We start from the raw sequence: 27,261 nt of genomic DNA, 5'->3' as shown, positions 1-27,261 counted from the left end.
TAAAGGCCATTGCTCTACCCAACCCATTCAGGCTTGTCTGTTAACCATTTTAAAGGTAGGACTGTTGCTACTTTGAAAACTTAGCAGCTGTTTTACCCTGTTTACTTACAACTTGAATAGTTGGGGACTGTTCTTTATAATACCTATTAATAGTTTTCCCTGAAACATACTTCAGTTTATAACTTACTTCTGAGATGGGAGGAATGTGAATCTGAGTATTCCATTGCTATAACTAATCATGCCCCCCCCCCCAAATTCATTGCTGTATTAGTCACATCGCTTTAATTTTCATCTCTGGTCCTTCTGATTCTATACATTTGAGTCATCTTGTGCTTTGTTTTACCTGAGATAAAGGTTCAATCCCTAAAAGCCAAATATTTACCTCCTGGAGAGGCCAATTTGAATGCCAAGATTCAGGTGCAATTATTGTTACATCTGCCCCTATGTCTATAAGACCTTCAATTTCAATGTCATTTATTCATACCTTTAGCTTTGATCTTTGATCATTTATAGAAGGCTGCCAAAATATTTGCTTTATGGTCTCTCCTGAAATTTTTTTGTTTTATTTTCTGAAGCTGGTCTATCATCCAGAGTAGTAGAGTTTTATTTTTCTTTAACAATAGGTATTAGGTCCTTTATTTTCTTTAGGAAGGAGTTTCCCCCATGGTGACAGGGAATGACAGAACCAAATATGACTGATGCAAATGTAAATTTATATCTGTCATACATTATGTATGTTTTACTTCTGTTTAGGATATTCTGTATATTGATATATATTTAAGATTATTGTTGTATTGCATATTGCACTATATATTCCTACCTCTGTTATAATATCTTGTGTATTGTCACAATTTTGAAGTCATCATTCTTTAATATATATTTGCTTATAGACTGTTTTCCTTGTTTACATGAAGCCTTAGTCCTTAGGTTATTTCGGTAGATAAGACTTATAGATTTATAGTCACCTATGCTTGTCATCTCTATAGTTACATTAGTTAGGTTATCCAGATTTATAGATACATAGATCAGATGGGCAGATAATCTTCAAACACTTCATAGACCTAGAGAATATGGTATTTAAATAACTTAGAATTCTGTTGACGTGAGACACATTTGCTCCTGGCAGCATCAATTTGATCCTGAGAGAATGTTGGGCTTCTAAGACATTTCCATTTGGAAGTTTGTCTTCTTGACAAGAAATGGCCTACTGGGCAAAGAACTGCCCTTGCCTCGACTGCTGACAGTATGAATGCTGTTCTTTCTGGACAAGCAGGACACAAGGAAAATGACTTCTAAACTCGGCCAAGACAAGGTAAGATGGTCTTTCAGAATTCCTGCTTCTGAAAATGGTCTGTCAGATACTCTAGGCCTGCAGCCAATTTGAATGCACTAACAATGTTGAGAAACATTAGGTGACTGTCCAGGCTGCCAGCTATCTCTGTCTACTGTTACAAGATTCCTGAAAGTTGCTTGCATCCATCTTCCATTTCTCAGGTACCATTATATTCCTTCTTAGGTCTTTGATGAGATTGAAGACTAGCAGTTATAGTTACAACTTAGTATATATCTATATCTATATCTATATCTATATCTATATCTATATATTCTTAGATAGAACAGTTCTTTAGGATAGGACCTTTTGGAATGATCTTTGTAACATAACATTTACCTATGCTCTAGACTTCTCTGGATTTTATTATGTGTTCCTTGATTGATATTATTTGCATTGATTGTAGTTTTAACTTTTCTAGGTCATTATCTCTCATTACTCCTGGACAATATTTGATAACCATTTCTTTGTATATAGTCTTGTATTAAGCTAGAACCTTCTTATTTAGACAAAAGGGGGAGATGTAGTGCATAGCCATTCCAGCTTTGATCTGGAAGTTCCAACCCCCATTGAGGCTTCGGTAACTGTCACGTCTACAGGGCAGGGCCAAAAGAGGGCCCTGAAGACCCGAGATCCAGATGCCCTGTGTTCTCTCTGTTCCTGGACCCTGGACAGTGGAGGTTGACTGAGAAGAGTTCTCCAGAAAACACCGCCGGTTTGCGACACACCTTCCCCATACCCCACGACCTACCTATCCCTTCATTTGTAAGTTATGCCACTAATAAACCTCTCTTTTAACTACATGGAGTGGCCTTAATAATTTCACCAAAAGGGGACCTTCAAGAGATCTCCCCAATACATTTCCCAATGTCTGATCTTCATTCATTGGTTCAATGTCGGCCTTTCCCTGATCTTTTGCATACTCCAGAAGGCCGAGGCCTATTTGGATTATACCTAGAAAAACATTGTTTCTAGGAATATCCTGTCTATAATACCTTTTAAGGTGACCTTTTTTTTGCCACAATTAAAACACCTGATATATTGATTTTTCTTCAAGCCTATGGAAATCACCTCTTCTATCCAAATACCATCATGTTTATAAGATTAAATGTTGACTGTATCTCAGACCCATTCCTCTGTGAATACTGATCTTGCCTTTAAAGTCCTATTTACCCTTTGGACTTGTGACTTAACATTTTCAAATGCTAAATATTCAATTATTATTTGTCTAGCTTCTGAATTTGGTATCATTCTACTTACAGCTAAAGTTAATCTTTGTAAAAAAATCAGTGAATGTTTCTTTTGGGCCCTGTATAACTTTAGTAAATGACTCAGTTCTCTTTCCAACTTCTTCAATTCTGTCTCAAGCATTCAAAACTGCTGCACAACATAGAGCCAGGTTGTGATCATCATGTAGAGCCTATCTTTGTACATCCACATAATTGACCTCTCCAACAAATTGGTCTTGAGAGATTTCAATACCTCTAGCCCTACTTTGTTGTTCAATGGTCCTAGCCTCATCTTTCTGCCAGGTCCTCCACTGTAATTGAGGACCAGGTTCCAATACTGCTGTAACCAAATCTTTCCAGCCTTGTGGGACAATTTTGTTACTAGTTGACCATGAATTAAAATCTACTTCACAAAAGGTGAATGCATACCATATGAGACTATTACTTCCTTAAATCTCCTCAAATCTAACATTTCCATAGGAGGTGAGCTCTTTTATACCCTGAGGGATACCTGTCACTTGGGCATTGTTCCTGTATAGAAACTGGACATATTAAGGTTGGTTGTTTGATAACCTTGGGCTGTTTTTATCTATTTTTACAATATAATGGTCAGGTTGATTCTCCTTTAAATTTCTCTATCTGTGTCTTAGTATCTCTATTTTCTGTTTTAATGAGGTTTTCTACAGTTTGTAACTTTTAAATAGGAAGTTTTTCTATGGTTTGCATATTTTCAGTCATGTATTTGCTCTCTTCAGCAGTAAATATTTCCAGAGTTTTCATCTTAGTGATTAAAATTGTATTAATCTCCCTACTAATTATTTGTAAGTCTTGCATTTTATCACAAGTAACCTTTTCCAAGGCTTGTATCTTTTGAATAGTAACTTTTTCTAAGCTTTGCATATTATCAGTCACCTTTTTTGCTCATTTTATAAGTATTTCTATAGCTTTTATCTTATCAGTCAAAATTGTAATTAGTAATTATTTGTAAGGTCTGTATATTATCAGTAGTAGCTTTTTTGAAGGCCTATACCTTGGCACTCCTATCAACTGACTTTTTTTAGGGATAAAACAAGAATTATCAAACCAATAATGTTTATAATTAACATTACATAAATACCATCCAAGTTCATTATCCCTTCATTTAATTGTTCCATTTTTAAACCATCCAGTGTATAATCATACAGAAACCTAACTTCCTCCATTGTAATATTGTTTCTTATTTTTTTAATATGGTAAAAACACTTTTTACAAAAAATCTAACTTAATCCACCCTTTAAGAATTCCCAATTGTCTCACCAAATATGCTGCTAATGATGTTGAAATGTGAGGTATATTACATCTGAATGGAGAACACATGTGGTGCATAGCCTGGCTGAGGTCAGCTACTGATGATCCTGTGTCAGCGACCTAAGGAGGGGGTCCAGGGAAAGCCCACAACCCACAGGGTAAAAGAAGCCAATGAACCAGTCATCTATATGGTGGAAATTTGCAAAAGCAGCTAACTCCAGGGCTGTTTGGAACTCAAACACCTGTGGTGTTTGCTGTGGAGGGGCTGCAACAGAAAAATCCCAGACTTATTCAGAGGGCTTAGGGGAAAAAGGACAACCTAGCTGGTGAGGTGGTAACTCCAGTGGGAATCCCCACATGTAACTCTGGTATGTGCTGTTTGCTGCAAAGCCAAGGGCAAGTGGCTTTTTTTGTGAATTTATGTCCCATGTTGAGTAGCAGATGAATCATGAACCCAATTACTTTTAATCAACTAAAACTAGGAGTCAGGTATTAGGGTAATAACCTGAAATGTCAGAGAAGAAGAGGAGCAGCCACCAGTGACTTCTTACCTTTCTTGATCCTCTGACCAAAATGGCCAAGATCCTGTTTCTGCCCTGCCTTATCACTTCCTGTTTCCACCTCCCAAGTGCTGGGATTAAAGGCATGGGTCATCACTGCCCAGCTTCTATGGTTAACTAGCAGCTAGCTCTGCCTCTAATCTCTAGGCAAACTTCATTTTTCAGAACACAAACAAAATATCACATAACACATTATCGCTCATGGTAAAGACACATGAAGGAGTCAGTGTTATGAAGTCAAATGGGATGTTCCTTTAGCTAATCTGAATCTACCTTCATTATACACTGATATACAGTACTTAGGGTTAGAATACTGCCTAACAAGGTCTGAGGTTTCAAGTCTTCTGATTTGCCTAGCCTTACAGGCAGTTTAGTTATTTGGATACAGCTAAGTTTACATCATGTTTATCCTTATTCTGCAGATAAAAGGACAGACTCAGACAAACTTAAGGATCAGACAGACAGTAAAGGACACAAATCTATATTCTAGCTAAATTCATGCTCATTTTTGTAATCTCTTTTCATTCCAGGCCTCCAAGTATTGACAGGAGGTGGCTGCTTATGGATGGTTGATGCTAGGAGAGAGACAACTAAATAAGTGTAGGGTATAGAGGAAGATTAATTATTGTAGGAGCCCATAGATGTCAACAGGGTAAGCAGCAATTATTTTGTATAATGCTTTTGCTAGATAATCTAAGAGGGGTAATTCTTTACCAAAAAATTCAATATATTTCAGTGTATGTTATAAAGCAATTTAAGGGAAAGATTATGTTTCCAAGGCAAGTTTATAAGTACCTGCCCATGTATGAAATTCTTAAATAGATAATATATAGCTTATACAGGTTTACTGTTAAGCATGAAGACTGAACTTACTTATACACAAACTTTCATAATAATCACTATTGTTCACATGTAAGAAGAAAGTGGTCCAAAGAATACTGTAGGCAAAGGGCACTGGCAGAGAAGGAGCAGGGGAATGAAGAAGATAACCACGTGAAAATGCCACAAAAGTTCCTATTAAATATATAATAATATGAAAAAAACGACTGTTTTTATGACAAATGATCACTAAATCTCCTATTTCACATAGAAAGACTGGCAAAAGAATAATTCTATTTTGACTATACTACTGTTTCCATGCTTACAAATACTATGGGGTTTTTTTGTTTGTTTATTTCATGAAACCAGAGAAAATGATTCTGAAGTCCAAATTGTCAACAAAGCCTATTTAATGATGCATTATCTGCATTCTGTCAAAACAGTACACACTCAAAAATTTAGGGATCCAGCTACTGAAAAATTCAAAACCAGCTCTATCACTCTTCCAGAAACAGATGTTGCCATATGTCATGCTTTGTGAAGTAGAATTATTTTAATAGTGGCTGTGCTGAAGTCACCCAGCATCAATTTTAAGTAAGGTATTTCTTTTAATGATGTCTTGTGCATATATAGCTATAAATTAAAGTTAATAGACACTACATTAACTAAACATTATCTGGAATGAAATTAAAATTTCAATGTCTATTAATTGCATAAATATGGTTTTAAAAAGATATCACTTCAAGTTTTCTTTAAAAGGGCATGGGGAGATAATGCAATTGGTAAAGTGGTTGCCTTGTAAGCATAAAGACAGGAATTTTGTCTTTAAAACTTAAGTAAAATAACTCAAAGATAGTAGTGCACACTTGGAACCCACACCTGGGAAGGAAGAGAGAGGAGATCCTCAGGGCTCTTTGGCCAGCCAGCCTCACTCATTTGATCAATTGCAGACAAGTGAGAGACCTGTCTCCACATACATAGGTGCATGGGAACCTGTCCACACATATTTGTACTCACAAAAATGTACAAAAAGATTGTTTCAGAGTAATTAGAGATATTTGTGAGAAATACTGCTAGGTCATTTAAAATTTGTTAGAGAAGAACAAGAAAAAATATAATTTATTTTAAAGTAAATGTGTTCATTCATGGAGCCAATAAGTCATTTCTCTACCCGTTCTTAATCCTGGCTATGAATGATGATGAATACTTAGTGAGCATTAAAAAATTTGACCTTGAGTCCTACAAACAGGGGGAAAATCTCTGAGCTTGGTTTTTAGAGAAACAAAGGTACCAGACATAAGAAGAAAGATGACAGGGTTGCAAACACAAGTTGAAATAGCAAAGGCAAGGAGTCATGTGAGGTACTGGCATGTGAGTTCTGGGTAGTTTTGTTCACTTTGGGTAAATGATGTCGATGGGTAAATTGATGCAGAAAGAATGAGGAGAAGCCTAAAGGCAAATACCAGACATGAAGTGGCTTACATGTTGTAGAAATCATCTATAGCATGATAGATGGGTGTGTGGGTATTATCAGTTCTGAATTTCAAATAGGCAGCATCATCATGGTAAAATTTTGGAAGGTAGGTCATTCAGGAAAGCCAGCATCTAGTATTCTAGAAGGATATTTCTTCTGGCACTCCCACCATCCCATCCTAGAGGGTTAAGGGCTGTCTTTTCCTTTGGGAGATCCTTTTAGTTTCAAGCTTCCCTTTATAAATGGATGATGATTCTTCTCTATAGCATTTATGACCCCTGAGTCATCATGCTATTGAAAAGATATCAGCCAATAACAAACCAGTTATTCCCAGTCTGAAAGAAAAGGAGGCATGATCACATGGGGATCTGTAGACAGAATTTGAACAGAGCTGGGGACGAAAGAGACACTGTGGATGTAATCTATGTGAGGACTGACATAGCCATACTTAATTCAGTTGCAAGAAGGAAGTTGGCAAGGGAATAATGATTTGAGGGCAGCATAGATTTAACTTGCTTTTTTGCTAGGTACCAACTCAGAAAGCCTAGTGCCAGAAGAAGGCTTCCCAAAGATATTAGGACCCTTCCTCATACACGCCTAATGTGGTACGAAATACCTTCAGCAGCAGATCAGTAAGTTCATTCCCGCAGAAGGCATTGAAATTCAACTCTGTTGATTTGGATAAGGACACTGTATCAACATTACTGGTATAAACAGAGTGTCAGTGCCTCTCAAGGAACATGCTAAAACAATAGTCAGACAGAAAAAAAAATAGAATACAGAAAAATTTGGCCAGCACTTGCATTTTCGTGCTTGTTTAATGAAGTAAGCCGAGTTAAAAAAAATATTGAACCAATAAAAGAGCAGCTGTCACTGATCCGGAACTACCAAATACTTGCTAAGAATGTTATGGTGTGAAGGTTGGAGAGCTGGCTCAGTGGTTAAGAGCAGAACACATACAGCTCTTCCAGGGGACCCAAGTTCAGTGCACATCAGTCATGTTGGGCATCTCACAACCTCAGGCTACCCCTGGCCTCCATATGTACCTGCCCTCATGAGCAAATTTCTTCATACAGATAAACACTCATGCACACAATTGAAAGTAAAATTACACACACACACACACACACACACACACACACACACACACACACAGTAGTGAATATAAAATAATATTATTATAGAATGATATTGTGAGAGATGAGTGGAAATTTATAGTGTCTGTTTTTAGGAATCTATTGAGACATGAAACCTACTGACTTAACTATTTACTTGATAACCATAAGGTTAAATTAATAAAGAAAATACTTTAAGAATGCATATTACAGTATATAAACTGTGCTTCTTCTTGATTTTTTGTCAAAAGCACAGGCTACTCATCTCAGTAAACCAATTAAATATATAATCAATGGTAAAGGGAGAGAAAGCAGATTTTAATCAAGATTGTTCTTGGGAAGAACAGGTCAAGGGGTCCAGTGATTCCAATTCTGTTTTCAGAATACTGACATAAACTTTCAATTTGAACACAAGGAAAATTAGTCAGTGGGCAGTGATATATGTAATTCTGCAGTCAGATGTGGCCTCCATTTAATTTTGTACATGATTGAAAAGAACTCTCCACTGCTTAAGGGGAGCAAACTCATTCACAAAGACAATTATTTCTGCTCCAACTGCAGTCTTAATATCATAAATAAATTACCCTTGTTTAGGAGGTGGGCATCTGTTCATAGTTCCTTGGGATTAGTTTCAGTGTGTTATCATAATGATGTTTATTATCAGCTCTTTGTACCAATACTCCAAGGAAGCAGTAGATTTAGCACACTGGTTGAATGACATGTTCTCATGCTTTTGGGTAAAAACAGTTTTGCAGTGATTGTTGTATCTCCACAATGCTAGGGAATGGAGGGAAAACCTAAATGACACAATGGGGGTGAATGGAATGTTTCAACGCAATTGCACTGGGAGGAGACAGGAAGTAAATTTTATAATTAACTATGATAACTAACATCAGGATCTTTCTGAGGAATGCATTTTGGAAATGGTAGAGAACTGACAAGACATTCATTACTTCTTTAAATATGGTAAAACATAAAGAAGGGAAGAATAGAATTCTGGCTGTCTTCACCTGTCTAGTAGTCCCATGTTTCTATTCAGCAATGAAATCCTAAATTATTAACTGTAGTATTGATAGTACTAACTAAGAGATGTTTGAGATATAAGATAAAAGTAATAACATGAAGGTGATGGACAATATTCTGGAATGGTTTCCCTTACATACATTCAAAACTAAATAAAGCACTTTTAATATGTCAAAGTAGATACTTAATCATTTTTGCTATAATCATTTGTACCTTAACTCATAAGTAAATGGCTGTTTAGTCTTCCTAAATAATAAAATTCATAATATGTATTTCATATATTATCAATATGCACAATAATGTCTTTTAGAGAAGCATTTCCTATAATAACTCAGATAATATCTATAGTCACTTCTCATTTATTAAATTAGGCTTATGTTTTATAACTTCAAAACATAAATTGATAAGGCAAAAAGAAATTTTTAATGTGTATAAATTCTTTGAAATTTTCATACATATATCATGCATTTTGATCATTTTCATTCTTCACTCTTCAGTCATCTATCCCCCTCCCATCTTCAAAGAATACTGCAAAAAAAAAATTCTTCTGGACATGACAGAGCCATTGTAGTCATGAACTTCCAATACCTGTGGCTGCCTTCAGAAGACAAACACAGAATCAGGCAAGTCAACATTCCAGCCTGGGTGAGGGAGTTATCACAAGGCCACAGACCTAGCTGAGGAACTGTTATCAATGATGTTGCTGGGGGACAGAAAGTTGGTGTTCCCTAGGCTTTGACAGGTCTCCTATGCTCAGAGGATGGACCTATGCATATACATGTATGGGCTGTAGTAAAATTGGACACCATGGATTATAAAGAATTAATTAAATCTTTAAAAATCATTACTTTTTTTTTTGTATTTGAGTAATCATCAATCATTTCAAGTCTGTAAAGAAATACCCCCAACTGGAGATTATGTATACACTAAATAAATGTTTATCTTATAAGATTTTAAAGAAAAGTTACCATTATAACCTTATAAATAATAAAAAAATAGTTTGAACATAGACTTTGTTTTGCACTGTTTTTCAAACATAATTAATGGAACTCATGAACCCTAAATATTCCAGGCCTCCTGGATGCATTGGATTGCTCAGTTTCATGATTTTTTTCTTTTGGAAAATTGGACCTGGGTTGTAAATTAATTTTAAATGCCTGTGTACTTTTATCATAATTCATATCGAAGCTTAATTTCATTTTAATGATGTTTGCTTTTTAATTTCCTGTCTTAATGTGGTCTCTTATTTAAGAGTTCTATGGTTAAGGGGCCTTTCATCTTCCTATTAATACCACAACATCCAACTCAGCATGGTCTTTTTCCTTTCTTTTATATTATTAACCATTCATTAAGTGTCTTATTTTTTAATGCATTTGAGTTTGCTTATGATTATTTTTGAAATGCAAGTGGGCAAAAATTCTGGTACTGGGACCAGGCTCTAAAATGTTGGCACTCGGGTGCTTTTGGTACCTCTGATGTTATTTCATCACAGTGAGAAATATTTGCTAAGCAGAAAATCAGGGACCAGGGAGAGTGGTCAACCCCCTCAATATACTATCCTCTCCTTGTTCTTGCACATAACAGGGAACATACTGGTCTCAGTTGTTTATTCATTAGGGACATTTTTTTTTAAAGGCAGATGTCCTCCTACATTTTCAAAATCATCACCAGTTGTAAAACTTCAGAGCATTCAAAGCTCTCTAAAGCCCCCACCTAACAATAATGTAAGGTCAAAAAAGAAAAATTAGCTCCAGGTTTGTCCATCAGCTTCCAGATAATTATGCATGTACCAGGGCAGAGTTGTATAATTCACTCCATGAAGTAATTGTTGTAGAAGAAGGAACGAGTCAAATAATCCACACTGACATCTCCTTCCTCCCTTCACATCTCTGACTCATTTAAAATAAGCCCAAGTAATTCCAGCAGGGTCTCACTTGTAAAGTCTCCAGTACGGCTCCCTACATGTACACTTTGCTTCCTACATGATATTGCTTCTTCTAAAGAAATTGGTCTTCCGGCCTGCTATGTCTATCTACACATTCTTATACTGATGGGACTGAGAACCTGGACAGACAAGGGTCTTACCGATCCTATCAGCCTCCCTTAGAACAGCATCCTTTCAATGCTCACTCCTTCAACACAGCTCTCTTCTGTAAACCCGAGATCTTAGATGCTCACTAGGCAAACACTCTAAATCCCTAGGCAGCACCTTCTTAGCCTCAATTGAGATCACCAGCATTCCTTTAATCATGTCCCTCTACCCAATTTCCCCCTCTCTTCTGGAAGTCCTGCTCATGATATTGACCAAGATAGAACTTACCATTCCCTTTCCTTTGGTTAAACTGTTGAGGGGCTTCTGACTCCACCCTCTTTTCCCCACAGTGCTTGAGCTAGCTTGTAACTGCAAACCACTTCTCTGTCTCTGAGATGTAAACATTTTTTTCTGAAACTTTTTCCTAGTTTTTCAACCACAATCTATCTTTTCCAAGGGCCTAGAAACTGTCTCTTTGAAATGTAATCATCAAGGAAAGCAGTGCTACCACATGCTAGATTTTGTCTGTGTGGGAGAAGGCAATGGAGGTGGTGAACTTTATTTATTATGATCACATGTGACATTTTATGATCACTGCAGACATTAATGTGGTCCAGTGTGGAACTTCCATACATGTATCAAGTATGCCCTGGTTGTTGTATCCACTCTACCTCTATCTCTTTCTACCTGTCACCTATTCACATTCTTCTTTCTGGTCAGTTTGTTAATTTTGGGGCATCAGTTGTTCCAGGAGAAAGAACACAGAGTCCTTATCTTTCTGTAATTTATTTCAATTGGAAACTATGAGAAAGAATGTTTCTATCTACTTTTTCCCCAAGCCAGATAGTGAGTAATAGTCCATTGTGTACATATGGCACAATTTCTTTGTCCAGTCATCAATTGATGGGAGCTATACACTGGTCCCATGTGTGAGCCTTTGTGGATAGCACCACAGGAAACCAGAAAGGCCAATGTTATTGTTGTAGATGAAATAATTTCCTTTGGACATGATGCTATGGGTAGAATACTGGAGCACAGGGCAGTTTTATAAAGAAATTCGATACTGAACTCCATAGGGACTCTACTAATTTACACACTTATCAACAGTGTGCAAGAGTTACTTTTCTCCATACCATCATTATTGTCTTGTATTTTGATAATAGATATTCTAACTAGAGTGAGATAATCAGGTTTTGATTTGTTTTTTCTTCTGCTCTGTTTTTTTTGTGTGTGTGTTCAAATTTGCTTAGTTTCTCCAGATTCTTTTGTGCTTCCACATAATTTTCAAGATTATTTCTTCCAAAATGCAGAAAGTGACATAGGTGTTTTGGTGAGGATTAGAATTTAATCCTGATAAAGACGTTATCCAAATTTTAAACTGCTTCAAGTTCTCAAGTTTAAGGAATAAGAAAATTCAAGGAAGCCTGACTTTTGCTTTAGGTAAATGCAATAAAACACAGGTGGCCTTGAATCTTAGTCTCTTGTCTTTCTAGAACTTTGAGTCTTTGCAGCCTCTTCCTCTCCAGAGCTTTGAGTCTTGGCCTCTCCTCCCTCTAGAGCTTTGTATCTTAGCCTCTCTCTTTCTAGAGCTTTGAGCACCCTGGGCTTCTGGAGATGAGAGTTCAGACTTGGTCAGCTCTGTCAATGCCCTTGAATGAAGTCCTCTTGCCTATTCGACTTTAGCACTGTTTTGGATTTGACAATATCTTACTGGAGTGATTTTTTTTAAAGAAAGTATTAAACTGTTTCCTATTCTTCAACAGATGGATACATTTCTATCTGTACTCTGCATGCCCCCTTCTTTTTACCATGAGATTACACTTGGCAGTTTCCTGTGCTCTATTCTTCTTCCTCTACCACCCATGCCTGCCTTCTCTCTCTTTTCCTTGCTTGTTCACACCTCCTTCTTCACGAACTGATAGCCTTAAGTGCCTAAACTGCATTGTTAAAGCAATAAAAGGCAGGGTTGGGGATTTAGTTCAGTGGTAGAGCACTTGCCTAGCAAGCACAAGGCCCCAGGTTCGGTGCTCAGCTTAAAAAAAAAAAAAGCAATAAAAGGCTTGTATAGGAATTGTTTTGTCTTTTATAAATACATTTAATTGGTGTTGGGTCAAGTTTGTGATAAAATTAACCAATTCCCAGATTCTACCAGAGTGGACACTCTTTTCCCGCTTTATTCACGTATTTGTTGGTGACATGCTGTTCTACTTGAGGGAGGAAGTAGCGTTGAAGAACTTGGGGCTACTTCTCCACTCTCGCAGTCTCTTCTCATGACCCAAAGTGGAGTCGCTTACTGTCCAAGTGCAATGGGCTCATTAAGATGACTCTGAAGGCAAAGCTGGCTTGTCTCTTTCCTTTTTTGTCATGTATTTTGCGCTTCTGGAATGTTGAATAAACTTCAAATGTCTGTTTATAGGTTCAGAGTTTGCCTGACCCGATGTGTCCCACACTTTAAATTTGAAATATTTCCAGGGATGTGGAACTATAAAAACAGAGGACATGGCAAATTGGATTTAGAGTTAAACTAAGTTTTAGTCATATATTGAGACAAAAGGGATTTTGTATTCTTGTCTTCATTTTTGTAAGAATCTTTTAGTTAAATATTGTAGAGGAAAAGGCATTACGTGGTATCTAGGCTTTGGAACAAATCCTCTCACCTGTGAAGACAGGAAATTAGAAGGCAGACTACATCATCAACATGAACAGCCTAGTCTAGATCCAGATAATTCTTAGTGTTAGTTGTGTGCATAGTGATATGGACATGATCTTTTCCTCACTGTATCAGCATTGAATCTATTAAGTTCTAAGTCTGCATCCTAGGATTTAAATATCCCTATTATTAATAAGTTCCTGCAAGAGGAGAAAATAAGAAGACAAGAAAGAAATAATGAAATGTACAAATCTTATTATCTTTCTGAATCTAACTTTTCAAACTTCCATAATAATATGCTGCTTCCTTCTCTCCTCTTCTTACCTTGTGTCTGCACTTTGGTTTCTGGCTTTCTTTTTTTAAAGGATAAAATTAGCCACACTGAAAACTACACACAGCTGCCTAGCTTATCATTCCATATCTAAAATGTATTCCATCAAAGGTAACAGTCTTGTCTGTAATGTGAAGAGTTTTGCATTAAAATCTTCTGAAAATGCAATTAATGTGCTTTCTACTTTTGCCCAATTGATAGTGAACTCATTTTGCTAAATGGGCATACTTCTTGCTTGCCTCCAATGCCCCAAAGTACATAGGTGTGGGAAGAGAGCAGCAATGGTGGAAAAATAGCATGTTTATATTTCCTTTGGGAGCATCCCTTAACTTACATAGATCTTAACTTCCTGTTGTTTGCATTGGCTGTTAAAAGTTCAACCTCCTGGGGCTGGCATTCATGATGTTCCCATGAGTTCTATTTTTCCTGAGGCAAAGGCAGAGACTTCAATGAGACATTAGCATCTGAATAGGTCAGGAGGCCTGAAATTTAAGCTTTCTAAGGATTTGTGATATTTATTCATTTAATTATAAATCAAAAGTGTATGGACTGTACTAGCAATTGAGGCTCACATATGTTATCTGAGGTTTCTTCTCTGAAATTAAGTTAAATAGGCAACATATGTCCTATTGAAGCAAAAATAAAGTGTGTGTGTGTGTGGGGGGGGTGTCCATGAAGATAATGATGAAAAAGAACTCCTAAATTTTCTCCATGGAGATGAAATATGCATGGTTAGTCACTATATAACCTTCAATTTCTTGCCATATATTTAGGTCAAAAGCCTGTTATTCTGGAGTCTATGATGGAGCATTCTGTCTGTGTTTATCAGACGACCTTCTCTTCCACAAATTTTTACATCTTAAAGATTATTGTCACCAAAGTCACTAAATACTGAGTTGAAATATAAAGAAAAGAGGAAAAATATGTTTGTCTCTGTGTAGGCATTGCTAGGTTATTATCATGACTCCTAATAGCTAGGCCATTATCAAATATTTTCTGGCATATATGGCCTTCAGTGGAACAATATAAATAAGAAACATAAATGAACTTATTTGCAAAAGGAAGTGTGTGATAAATTAAACAAAGGTTGAATGCTATGCCCTCAGTGATTTATATGTGGTATTTGTTGAGATTTTGTCATATCTATAATACACAGGTTCACCTTAAAGTAAAGCATGGTGCCTGTGCCTTAGACAATGCCTGTGCAGAGAGAATTGGTATCACACAGTTCCTGTTACTACTTCTATCAACCAGGCTTTTTCATTTGTAAGATGGAAACCATGTTACATTTATATTACAGGCAGTGACCCTTGAAGCCTCAATTTTTAACACACAAAACCCCTTTTCTGCTGTATCAAAACAAACTCTCAGAGTAACAGCTCTGAGCGGATAGAGAAAAAAAATTGGGGAAGCATGGCTAAGACATGGTATAGAGAGGTATGCAAACACAGATGTGAAGAATCATGGCTGATTTTGTATCTCATCATAAGGAGTGAAGAATCATGGCTGATTTTGTATCTCATCATAAGGAGTGAAGGAGATTATGTATTCAAAGTGCTAGAACATATATGTTCAATAACTTGTTACCACAATTCACTCTTTTATTCAGTGAGACTGTGAAAAGCAATGCCTGTGCCAACATGAAAAGATGACGGGAAATTTTTCACAAAGAAAATGGTATTTGAGTGGCCTTGAAAGCATGGTGAGGTGGCATTTAAGTGGCCTTGAAGGCATGGTGAGAATTGAATTTGGAAACCAAGTTGGACACAGAGTCCTCCAATTCCCAGCTAGAATCTCAGAACTCCCTCATTATCCTCAGAACCATGTCCACAATTATTCCTCCATGTATTCCTAATGGTAAAGACAAGGCTTTGGTGGAGAAACAATCATAAAGCTAATAAGATGGCTGCAACTGAGACGTTATGAGTGTCTCTGTCAGCCCTTTTCTAACACAGGATAAACTACTTCCATTCCCACAAGCTACATTTTTCATTTGGCTCATTTTAATTTTCCTACTTAAGGAAAATAACAATAGCTGATATCCATTCTGCATAGACCAGATACTTTCCTAAGCATTTACTTTCCTAAGCATATACTTTCCTACTTAAATAATGTGGTTTCCAGGCCAATGCTATGAGTCCTCCAGTTAGTGTTATTACTATTAGATGTGAAAGTGCAGGCACAGAGAAGTGGAGTATCTTGTTCCAAGTCTCATATTTTGTAAGTGGTGGCACCCAAGACCTCCCCAGTGCCATGCTGGACTGTACCTCAATTTTCATCCATCCCAGGTCTCCTTTCATAACAGGATCTAAGGTAGTATGTATTGAGTGTGTATATTTTAAAAACCAAATGAAATTTCTAATAAGCATCAAAATCTGAGAATGTGTAAGAACTCTGTCAGTGAATCACAGAATTGGGAATTATGGAACATTGTAGCTGGGAGAGATCATAAAGTGTATCTGATTCGCCTACCACTTTTTACAGCTACAGAGACTGAGTAATGTTTCATTTACGACATGCTGTGAAATATAGGCATTAGGTAAATGCCAGTGAAAGTTCCTGGCTTCCAACATGTCCCCATGTGAACTCAGAATCAGGACATTGGAATCTAGGGAAGGTTCAGGCTACATTTTATTCATTTTATATAGATCATCAAAGTCATCATAAATGCTAATACTCTGTTTCCCCAGTTGGATTTTTGCTTGGTTCTAAAATCAATAAATTCATTTAATAAATACATACTACTGATTAGTAAGGATTTTTAATTCATAAAAGAAAAAAATTGAAAAGCAAGGGTACACCTGGCACCTCTCTCCAGAGATGATAGCCCTCAACACATCACTCTGTTCTCAATTTCTCCTCTGTGAAATTTTCTTTTAGCAAAATACTTGTCAGAATAAGATCAGCATTTTACTTGTCATGCAACAGGAATGCTAAGAGGGATGTACAGATCAGCTTTGGAAAGGGAATCAGAGGAGACCCAGGTGAGTAAGCTTGGGATGAGGGAGGATGGGGGATGAGAACATGAGGGAACTGAATGGTGAGCTGAGTGGTGGGGGGACATAATGAAGGAGATATCTTGATAGAAGGAGACATTATGGGGTAAGAGAGAAACCTGGGCTAGGGAAATTCCCAAATATCCACAAAGATGACTCCAGATTAGACTACTAGCAACAGTAGAGAGGGTGCCTGAACTGGCCTACCCTGGTAATCAGATTGGTGAATACCCTAACTGTCATCATAGAGCCTTCATCCAGTAACTGATGAAAGCACATGCAGAAATCCACAACCATGCACCAGACCAAGCTCCAGGAGTCCAGTCAAAGACAGGGAGGAGGGGTTTTATGAACAAAGGGGGCCAAAATCATGATGGAGATTCAATCTCCAAAGAGAACTGAACCAAGGTCAAAGGATCTCACTTTAGACCGACAGCTGTGGAACCAGCATGGGACTGAACTAGACCCTTTCCATATAGAAGACAGTTGTGTAGCTGGGTCTGTTTGAGGGGCCCCTGGCAGTGTGAGCAGGATCTATCCATGGTGCGTGAGCTGTCTTTCTGGATCTCATTACTTATGGTCAGACACCTTGCTCACCCCTGATAAAACAGGGAGGGGCTGTAGTGGGTCGCCATTCCAGCTTTGATCTGGAAGTTCCAACCCCCATTGAGGCTTCGGCAACTGTCACGTCTACAAGGTGGGGCTAAGGGAGGCACCTGGAGACCAGAGATCTGGATGGGCCAGCACTCTTTCTGTTCCTGGACCCTTGATGGTGGAGATTGACCGAGCAGAGCTCCAGAGAACACCGCTGGACTGCGATACACCTTTCTCAGACCCCTCAACCTACATATCCCTTTTTTGTAAGTTACCCACTAAATAAATCTTCCTTTTAACTATGTGGAGTGGCCTTAATAATTTCACCAATAAGGGGCTGTGTCCTACCTCAACTGAATGTCCCAGGCTTAGCTGTCTCCCCATGGGAGAACTTACCCTGTTGGAGGAGGGGATGAAGTGGGGCGAATGGGAAGAGGGATAAGATGGGGATCTGTGGTTAGTATATAAAATGAATAAGAAGAGGGGAAAAAGTCATTGAGTGTTCTAAAGACACAATTTAAAATGGCTACATTGTGTTTCGTTTCATGGAACCATTATCATCACAGATATTCTTCAGTCACCCAGGTAAATATATTCTATGCTGCTGGCTTGAGTGTGAGTATGATTTAACGCCAATGTAAATGTCTGTGTCCCTGCTACATCCTATTTAGATGCCATTCAGGGTGCCTTCATTAAATTTTCTGAATCATAAAAGGAAAGATTATGAGAAGTATCCAAGAGACAGGTGATGGGTACTGCTTTTTATTTCAACTTAGAGAAAACGTCATCATTCAAAACATAAAATGGCAGTTACAGGGATGAGCCTATCATCGTGTGTGTGTGTGTGTGTGTGTGTGTGTGTGTGTGTGTGCGTGCGTGCGCGCGCGCGCGCGGCACACTATACCAAGAAAAGAAGACAAAATATGGAGCATATCTAGATATAAATTCCTCAACAACTTTCCCATACAGCTTCTGGGTTCTCCATTCTCTAGGGAACCTTACTAAGTGATGAGAGAGGCCTCATTGTATTTTGTTTCCTTGCCGATTCTGTGCAGAGAGAATTCTTCATTTTTGGAGGAAACCTTGGGTGGTGGGTCTGTCTGTGTTGCTCTCACAACTGGGGATCCCTGCAAGGCTTTCAGGTCGACCTCTCTGCTGACAGGGGCTCAGCTTCCTCCTTGACCAAGCTTTACAGAGGCTGCTTGGATCCTTGACTGAATCAGGCTTATTCGCTTGGATTCCGTAATTGTTCTTCCCAGATCCATCACTTCAGAGACTCCCTCATCCTTGGCATCAGATCAAGTTTTTTTCTCACACTGGCAATTCCTGAGTCCTTGACCTATCTTCATGAAAAATACTTGTTTGAATTTGGTAAAAAGTCCCCTTTCTTGCTTGAGACATTCTTTGTAAAACAGTTCTCTCTGACCTCCAGCTATCCCCGGCTGGCTTTCCTATCATCTTTCACGCCCGTTTTCTCCAGAAGTACAGGAAATGACATTGTAGTGTTTACCGGCGGTGAGAATGAACCATAAATACACAATGCAAGCCGCTTTAAGAGTTTTACTAAGGGAATAGGGGAAGGGAAAAAAGGGAGCAGGCCTGCCAGAGAGAGTGTGGCTGAAGCGGGGAGGTAACGGGTGAAGTACGTTTTTAAGGAAAACCTTGACATTCATACAGGGGCTTATGTATGTGCAAGATGGAAGGCTCTGTGGTGACTAAGCATTTTGCCTGAATGCATGGCCGTGGACCCCCAGAAATGCTAACACCTGGGGTGACTAAGTATTTTGCCTGACTACTGAGAGTGCACAGGTGGCCATGGGACCCCAGAAGTGGCTAGGAGAATGCTGGGAATGATAGCAAACATCCTCTGAAGTTCACTTTTCTAGTCGAATTCCCACACTAGGAGGAAAGCATCATTATGAAATACCACTCTCCAAGAAAATCAGTCATGCAAAAGAGATCGACAGACTTTACACATAGGGCCCAAAGAGCCAAGCCCTAGGCCACTGTCTATTTACTCTAGATATAATTAACTTCCCCTATAAAAGTGTCTATATCAACACTTCCATCACCCCATGGAGAAGGGATTGAAGCCTCAATCTTCTAGCCATTGTAATTCCTTTACAGGCTGTTTACTCACATGAATATTAGCAAATTTGTGTTCTTTGTCCTCTATTGATTTATTAACAACTTTATTTCTACAGATATAAAGATTAGAATCTTTGTAGTAGTGATAGAAATTGTCTGCACTGTGACATAGTGCTAGAGGGAAGTGCGATTTCTGGTGAGGGGCTCATTTTCAAAATCCAGGAACATCCTTTGTATTATTTCAACATTAATTTTTGGAGACAGCAATTATACCTTTACTCTACAAAGTGGCATATTATTCATAATTATGGATTATATCAATGCTAGAGGAATTAACTAAGAGCATAAATTAAAGAAAAGCAGGCTACCTTTCAGAATGCCACCAAGTCCTCTTACAATTTCTCTGCTTCAGTTTTATTCATCCTTATCCTTGAGAAATGTTGATATAAATTTGATGTGTAAATGGTGCAAACCTACTTTGATTGCATTAAAAATTTATAGACATGATTTATATTATGGCCTTGTTTTAACTGGCAATACTATTTATTGGTCACAGAATTACTTTACTTAGAAATATTAAACCATGAGTCAGGCATGATGGAGAATGTCTTTAATCCCAGAACTTGGGAGGCAGAGATGGGGGGATGGATATCTGAGTTTGAGGCCAGTCTGGTCTACAGAAGGAGTTTCAGGAGAGCCAGGCTTACATAGAGAAACCCTGTCTCAGAAAACCCAAAAACAACAATAGAAAGAAAAATTAAGCCACAAACATAGGAAACCATGTGTAGAATGTGCTATATATCACAATCTCCAAACATCAAAACCATGGTGCAATTTTATCATAGTCATACTTGTATTACTTATTAATTTATTATATTAGCAGATTTACAATATAAAACTCAGAGGGCAAGTGTATATGCATTCATTTTTTGTTCTACTTAAGTAGATTTTCAAATATGAGAACTGTTTACTTCTTTAAATGACATATAAATTATTGATCATTTTTATTCTTAACCTGTCAAATTTTCAAACACAGAAATGGTGATTTTTCACAAATAAAACACACAAGTCTAGCAACATATCCATTCTAGGTATAGTGGCTGAAATCCATTCTTTCCCACTCTGAATTTTCATTTCAGAAAGCAAATGCAAGCAAGATAATGATGTTGTTGTAGGACCACTGGGACTCTATCAGAACTAATGAAAGCAAATAACATAGTCCAATACCAAGGATATTATCCACAAATGACAGTGATGTTCTTATAGCAGAAGTCCTTTCATTAGGAGGTGCCTGGGTCAGAGCTGCACTTACTGCCTCACAATGGATTTGGAAGAATGATAAGAGCAAAGGAAGGGCTAGTGTTGCAGGAGAATTGTTCCTACAGCCATTCCACTGTGCCCTTAAAGCCACCTAGAATCAAAGGAATGAGTTACTGATTGGCTAACAGGGGTTAACCACACAGTACTTAGAGGACTGAGGAAGCCTGCTAGAGAGGACAGGGGGAGAGAAGAGGGGGTTTCTGGGTCTGGTGGTTCCAGAAAAAATGTTGAGTGAGGGTCAGCCAAATGGCTGTGTACTTTCCTTGTTTATCAGGTCTTTATCTCAGTTTCTGACTCCTGAGTTTTTATTATATGGGGACAATTTAGATATTCGTTACTAGCTAGAAAACAAGGTTTTACTGAGAAATATAGAGTAACTGCTCCCTTCAGCAGGGAGGGGGTCTCAATGTGGATTACTAAGTAGTTCTTGGCAAATGAAGTGTTTTTATAACTTGAGAACAGCTGATTGGTGCATGTACATACATAAGCCAAGTATCAAGTTGTGATGAAACTAATTATCGAATTAGGATATATGGAGAGTCCAAGGGACCAAATGATTGGTCAAGGGATAGAATGGAAGAGGACAGACTCAGAAAAGCCCACTGAAGGCCCCAAGAAAGAAGAACCAGAAAAATAAAAAAGAAGAGTGTCAATTATACATCTTTTGATGAGGCCTGAGTAGTCTTTGGAATTTCAGTTCCTGGACTCCTTATTTATTCCTTGGCTTTATCAATCATTGTATAGAGGTTACTAGAAAACTTTTGTGTTTCCAGGCTTGACTTCTAGTTTTGTCAGGACATAGAGACACTTTTGTTTGCTTAGGCCTTTGACCTGACTAGCTGTCTAGAGAATAGGGCTCTTTCACTCCTAATTCCTATCACTTTCAATTAGGAGATAGATTTTTGTGAGCGAATGTTACATTTGTGACTTTCTTTTGCTTCAATTAATGAGGATTTACTTTCTGCAGTTTAGAGCTCAAGGCTACTAAAGGCTAAATGCCCCAGCAGGGAATAATAGTTAGTGAATTCATTCACGATTGGTTTAGATTTAATAAGGCTTTCTGCTTCTTCTCACATGCATGAGTTAAGGAAGGATTTTTCATTTAGGCTGAGTTTGGCTTCCTTGTGTGGAATTCCAAGAGAGTTTCCTGTATTATTAAGCCAATGAGCCAAAGAACGTCTATTCCCTAAACAATTAGCTTCCATAAATGAAGTGTAGAAAGAAAGACAATCCATGAATTCATTATTTGTTCTTCCTGGGTGCAGACATTAAATGGCATTAAGGCTCTTTGAGTTGTGACATATGAGGTGTAATTCAAAAGGAAGAGAGTAATAGCTTCTAGTCACCCAAGAAATCAATCACAGCCCTTTAGAGTTACACCCTCACAATCATTTCTCTTCATGGAGGACTGAATTTGTACCCTGGAAGTAGAAAACTGTGGACCCTGTAGGTTCTATATTTTCCCCATACTATTCTCAACAATTTATAGCTGCCATTTGTAATTCTCAGTTATCAATATCTTTTACTACCCATTGTTTGACTTATATGTTATTATAGAAATATCCAGATGCCATAAAAGTGAAAACCACTCATCTCTCAAATAGTGAAATTCTACTTCAGTAACTGTGTCAGAACCTATGGCTACAGTGATGATTCATTCTATTGTGTGTATTTTGCTTCAAGTATTATACGGGAGCTATCTTCAGGTTCTGTTGCTTGACTTAGCCATGATAATCACCTTTAGCCAGGAAAATGGAGCATTTTCAATAGTTCAGGCAGTCACAGTTTTGTTTTGTTTTGTTTTTTAATTTTTTTTCTGTTTTTGTTTGTTTGTTTAAGGTGAAAAAATTGCAATTTAAGGCTGAAATGTTTTATAGAACACAGCCACCAAGAATCTTAAGCAAAAATGTTATATCTGCTACTTCCTAGAATCTTCAACTTAAGAAATTTACAAAGTAAATGAAGGAGCAAGAGAGATGGCTCAGTGCTTAAAAGCACTGGCTGTTCATCCAGAAGACCTGGATTCAGCCACTAGCACCCACACGGAAACTCACAATGGTATTTGACCCCTGTTCTAGAGGATCTAATGTCCTCTTCTGGCACACTCAGGCTCCAGATAGTCATGTAGAGCACATATGTACAATCAGGCAAAACATTTCTTACACATAAAATGCAATTATATTTAAAATTTATATAAAAAAGTATGTGTTACTATATTCACTCATGAAATCAGTTACATATTATATATAAATATTAAATTTTACAAGAAAAATGAAAAAGTCTGTTTCTAACGAGCATAAATAAAGAATATGCAATCTGACAGATATATGAACTCCGCAATATGAATGAGTTTTGAACCAGAAGATATTGGAGATCTGATATTAGTCACAATGACTTAACATTTCTTCCCCCCTGCACAAAATGGTGACAGTAATGAGTAGTAAATAAAATAAAAAAAATGGGATCCTGAATGATGGTGTCTGGGACATTGTAATGACATTGTATTTGTCCTTTATGATGTAACTGTTATCATGATTATTAAATAAAAATTCTCAAAGTATTTAAGCCTTAAGCCAACTGAACACAAAGTTATAGTAAAGAAATATATTTAATTCTCATTTCTTGAAATATGTCATAGCTTAAGCAACTAAGAAGCACCTAGCAAAATTATTCGAAGAAGAAAATTATATGTCTTCACTCATTTAGTGTTATCTGTTTCCTTATTCTTAGTCATTCAGATTTTGTTTGTAATTTTAACCTCCAAATCCAAAAAGAACATATATCTGGATATATATATACAATAAACAAGTGTAATCATGTTTATTTATGTTTTAGTCAGACAACAATCCTATGGATACAGCACACAGAAATAAAAGAATAATTATTTAGAGTGTAATGACTTTGTCAATCACCAGGATAAGTTTCGAAGCTATATCCTAAATGTGCTTAGCTATGAGCTGGCATACAGCAAGATTGTTTAGTTCAGCTATTATTGGTTCCATAGGACCCAGGCTTGATTAAGTAGCCTCTTTTTTGTACCCATAGTCAACTGATCCTATTTTCACTTTGCTTTTAGTAAATAGAAAACACTGTCAGTGTTTTTCTAAGTAACCAGTGTCGATCCTTCAGTGTTATCTGCCTGTTTCTCATGAGTAACTGCAAGATTTTAGTGCTAGAATTTTGAAGGTATTGGCTTTTCTTATCATATATTGTTTTGAGGAGCCACAATGGCAGATCTCCAAAGCTTACTACCTGGAACTTCCAAGCCAATAACTGGAATACAGAAGAAAATGTTAAAGGCAAAACAACATAGTTCACCAGCTTCAAGGTCAATTAAAGCTTGAAAAGATGTCATGATCTGAACTGCACCACAATAGTGACTCAATGTAAATTTAAGAATGTTCCAATTTTTCCTTGACAGTTAAACAACTGTCCAAATATGGCTAATGAACTGACTGCTAGCAAACGTAGAACATGTAAAACTCTCACATTTCTTCAATATTTATAAAATTTTTGAGCTGAATCACTTCCAAGGTGATAAGTAGCTTGGTAGAGAATGAAGATTCAAAATAGTACAGAATCAAACCATAGCTTCTGCTGTATGTGCAACAGGATGAAGTCTGATTTGTGGGTTAAAAATCTCCTGTATGTTGGTGCATTTGTCTCAGGGGAAAAGTGTATCACAGGCTGCTTTTGTTTTGCTGCATAACATCTCAGGCTTTCATCATTTTCAGTTTTTACTGGCCAAGAAAAAGCTGAAAATTGAGAAATCTAAGGCCCAACAGAAGAACAATCAGGACAGCTATTAAATTTATAACTCACACAGTTAATTTCATTTACAAAAATAGAATAGAAAAGCAAATTCAAAACTTACATTTTTATGTCTTAAAATTAATTAGAATATTCACAGACTTATAGTCAATAAACATTTAATTTTCTCCATAACCAATTATTTGGTGACTTAATCAGGACAGACTCAATTAAGAACCAATGTTTTCCAAGTTTCTAAATAGATTATAATAAAAAGAAAAACCCCTAAAATCCATATATCACTATTAGCAATTTATTTTTATTAATTTCAGTAGAATTTCTATAATTTAAATGAACTTCAGATAAGTGTGCTGATTTTATGGTAAAAAATGAACCTAATTAACTGCAGTCTATAATTGTCTTGAGAATAATTAATGGTAACGGTTAATCTGTTGTAACAAATTATTAAAAGATATTTGTTTCTGCTTGGAAATCACATCCCCTGTGCTCCTTCACATTAATTTTTGCATCTTTTCTTTTGTGACATACAAATGTGTGTTTTTTTTTTCAAATTTTTACTAAGCATCGTTTTAACTTCTTCACATTATGTGAACAGAACTGTCAAGAGCCTGTTCTTGCTTGGCATATGAGGAGGCCCAACCCCTCAGATCAAAGCAACCACCACTCACAACAAGGGTGACAAACCCTGTCTGTCAGTATGTCTAAACATTGTGAGCTTTCTCACATCTGTAGCCAGGAAAGAAAGTAAGCTTTCTCCTCGTGGTCTTTTACTGCAATTATTCTTCAATTAATATGTCTTAATAGTTCTCTTAAATTTCACCATAATATATCCTTTCTCAATGAAATGCATAAATAACACAAATAAATTCATCATTGACTCTTCAAAAATATCCATGTCTCCAACTTCTTTTACTCATTAGTACCCTCTTGTATTTGAACCCTAAAAGCACTCCTTCTCTGATTATACTATCCATTAAGGTTGTACAGAGCTCTTAGTTTTGTTGCTCCTGTGAAGGACCTGAAAAACCATCAACTCTAGGATCCATAAGAGAGATGAGGACAAAAAGCAGGAGTAATTGAGGACAATTGAGGAGTAAGGGGTGAGTAATTAAGGAAAGCCAGGGTTTTTTAGAGCAGAAGTTCAGGACCATCCACACTGGGAAACTAAGGTGAGTATAGAACATGAACTGTGATTGGCAAGTTCTGGAAACTTACTGTGAATAACTCTGAGACTTTAAATCCTGTGGGACCCAGACTTTTGTAAAATTACATCTTGGAAATCAGCCAAGCTCTTCCAAGAGCAAGGAAAAAAGAAAAACCTTTAAGTTTCCAGTACTAAACAGGGAAAAGGCTGTATTTTTGACAAAGCTAGTCTGTGATCTGTTTAACACAGATTTTCTTAGAAGAAATTAGGTACACAGTAATAAAATTTCTGGGCTCTTATCAGAGTCTATTTGACATGATGGAATGGAAATACTCAATCCCAACCTATGGAGCAACCCTCCTTAACAAAAGAAAGGATGAAATGAAAGACCCTTAATCATGCCTATTCAAGAGACACATGCTGATTAGTATCTAAGACACTGTCATAATGTGGAAGATCAAACCACAGTCCCAGTACACTATTCACATAGATGCTTCTATGTTGCATTTGCAAAGTACATAAAAATCTAAGAGTGAAACAATTCCTAAAGATGGCATAGGATACAAGCATCTTACCTATGGTTGGACAATGATCAGAATAACATCTGACTTCTCCTAAGATATTGTGCAGGACAAATTGGTGAGAGAAATAAGAGAAGGGTTGAGAGAGGGAAATCACCAACATAATATTCTGTATCTGGTGAATCTTTTTGTCAAAGTTGAAAGACACTTAAAAATTTTCTTAGATAAACTAATGGTATTAATATCTAGAAGGCTTGACTTGCAATAAATGTTTTAGAATATTCTTCAGAGATATGGAAATGACAGATCAGAAAAATAAGATTATTTATGGAAAGAGGGAATATCAAGTTAGAATAGAATTACTCAGTATGGATCAACAATGTAGGTGGACACTTCAGAATTCTGAGAAACATCATAGAATAAGCCTACTCCCTTTGGTTACCAATTCTAACAATTCGGTGAAACCCTAAAGATCAAGTTACCACACATGCGCGTTGGCTGCAAGACAGAGAAGTCAATCTCAGGCTAACTAGGAAACTTACAGGAGGCTAGCATTTCTGCAAGAAGATGATATTCTGGTTGCTGTGGGAGAAAAGTCATCCATGGTCTTCCTAAGTCCTGAACTCAGCACATAGCAGTACGAATTTGGCAGGCAAGGTTTGCGGGCAGCTGGATTGAATTTGAAGCTTTCTACACAGGAGGAAATTTTGGAATTATAGCCTAAACAATTTTATTGTTCCCCACTAACCTACAGTACCAATCAAATCATAGTATTGCCCTTCTAACTTTATCATAAAAATCAAATCAGCCAAATATATACTATGAAAAATTTACTAAAATCTCTTAAGTTTTTATCATTGGAAATTTATGTTCCTGTACCACTTTGACCCATATTGCACTTTGATCAATTTATTTTTTTCATATTCTCTTGAGTTCATATTTCTTCCCTTTCATGGTTGGTCTGTCTTACATTTCCC

This window comes from Peromyscus maniculatus, chromosome 10 (genome assembly GCF_049852395.1).
Source record: "Peromyscus maniculatus bairdii isolate BWxNUB_F1_BW_parent chromosome 10, HU_Pman_BW_mat_3.1, whole genome shotgun sequence".
NCBI lineage: Eukaryota > Metazoa > Chordata > Mammalia > Rodentia > Cricetidae > Peromyscus > Peromyscus maniculatus.
The sequence above is the reverse complement of the archived record's forward strand: the minus strand, read 5'-3'. Positions refer to the sequence as shown.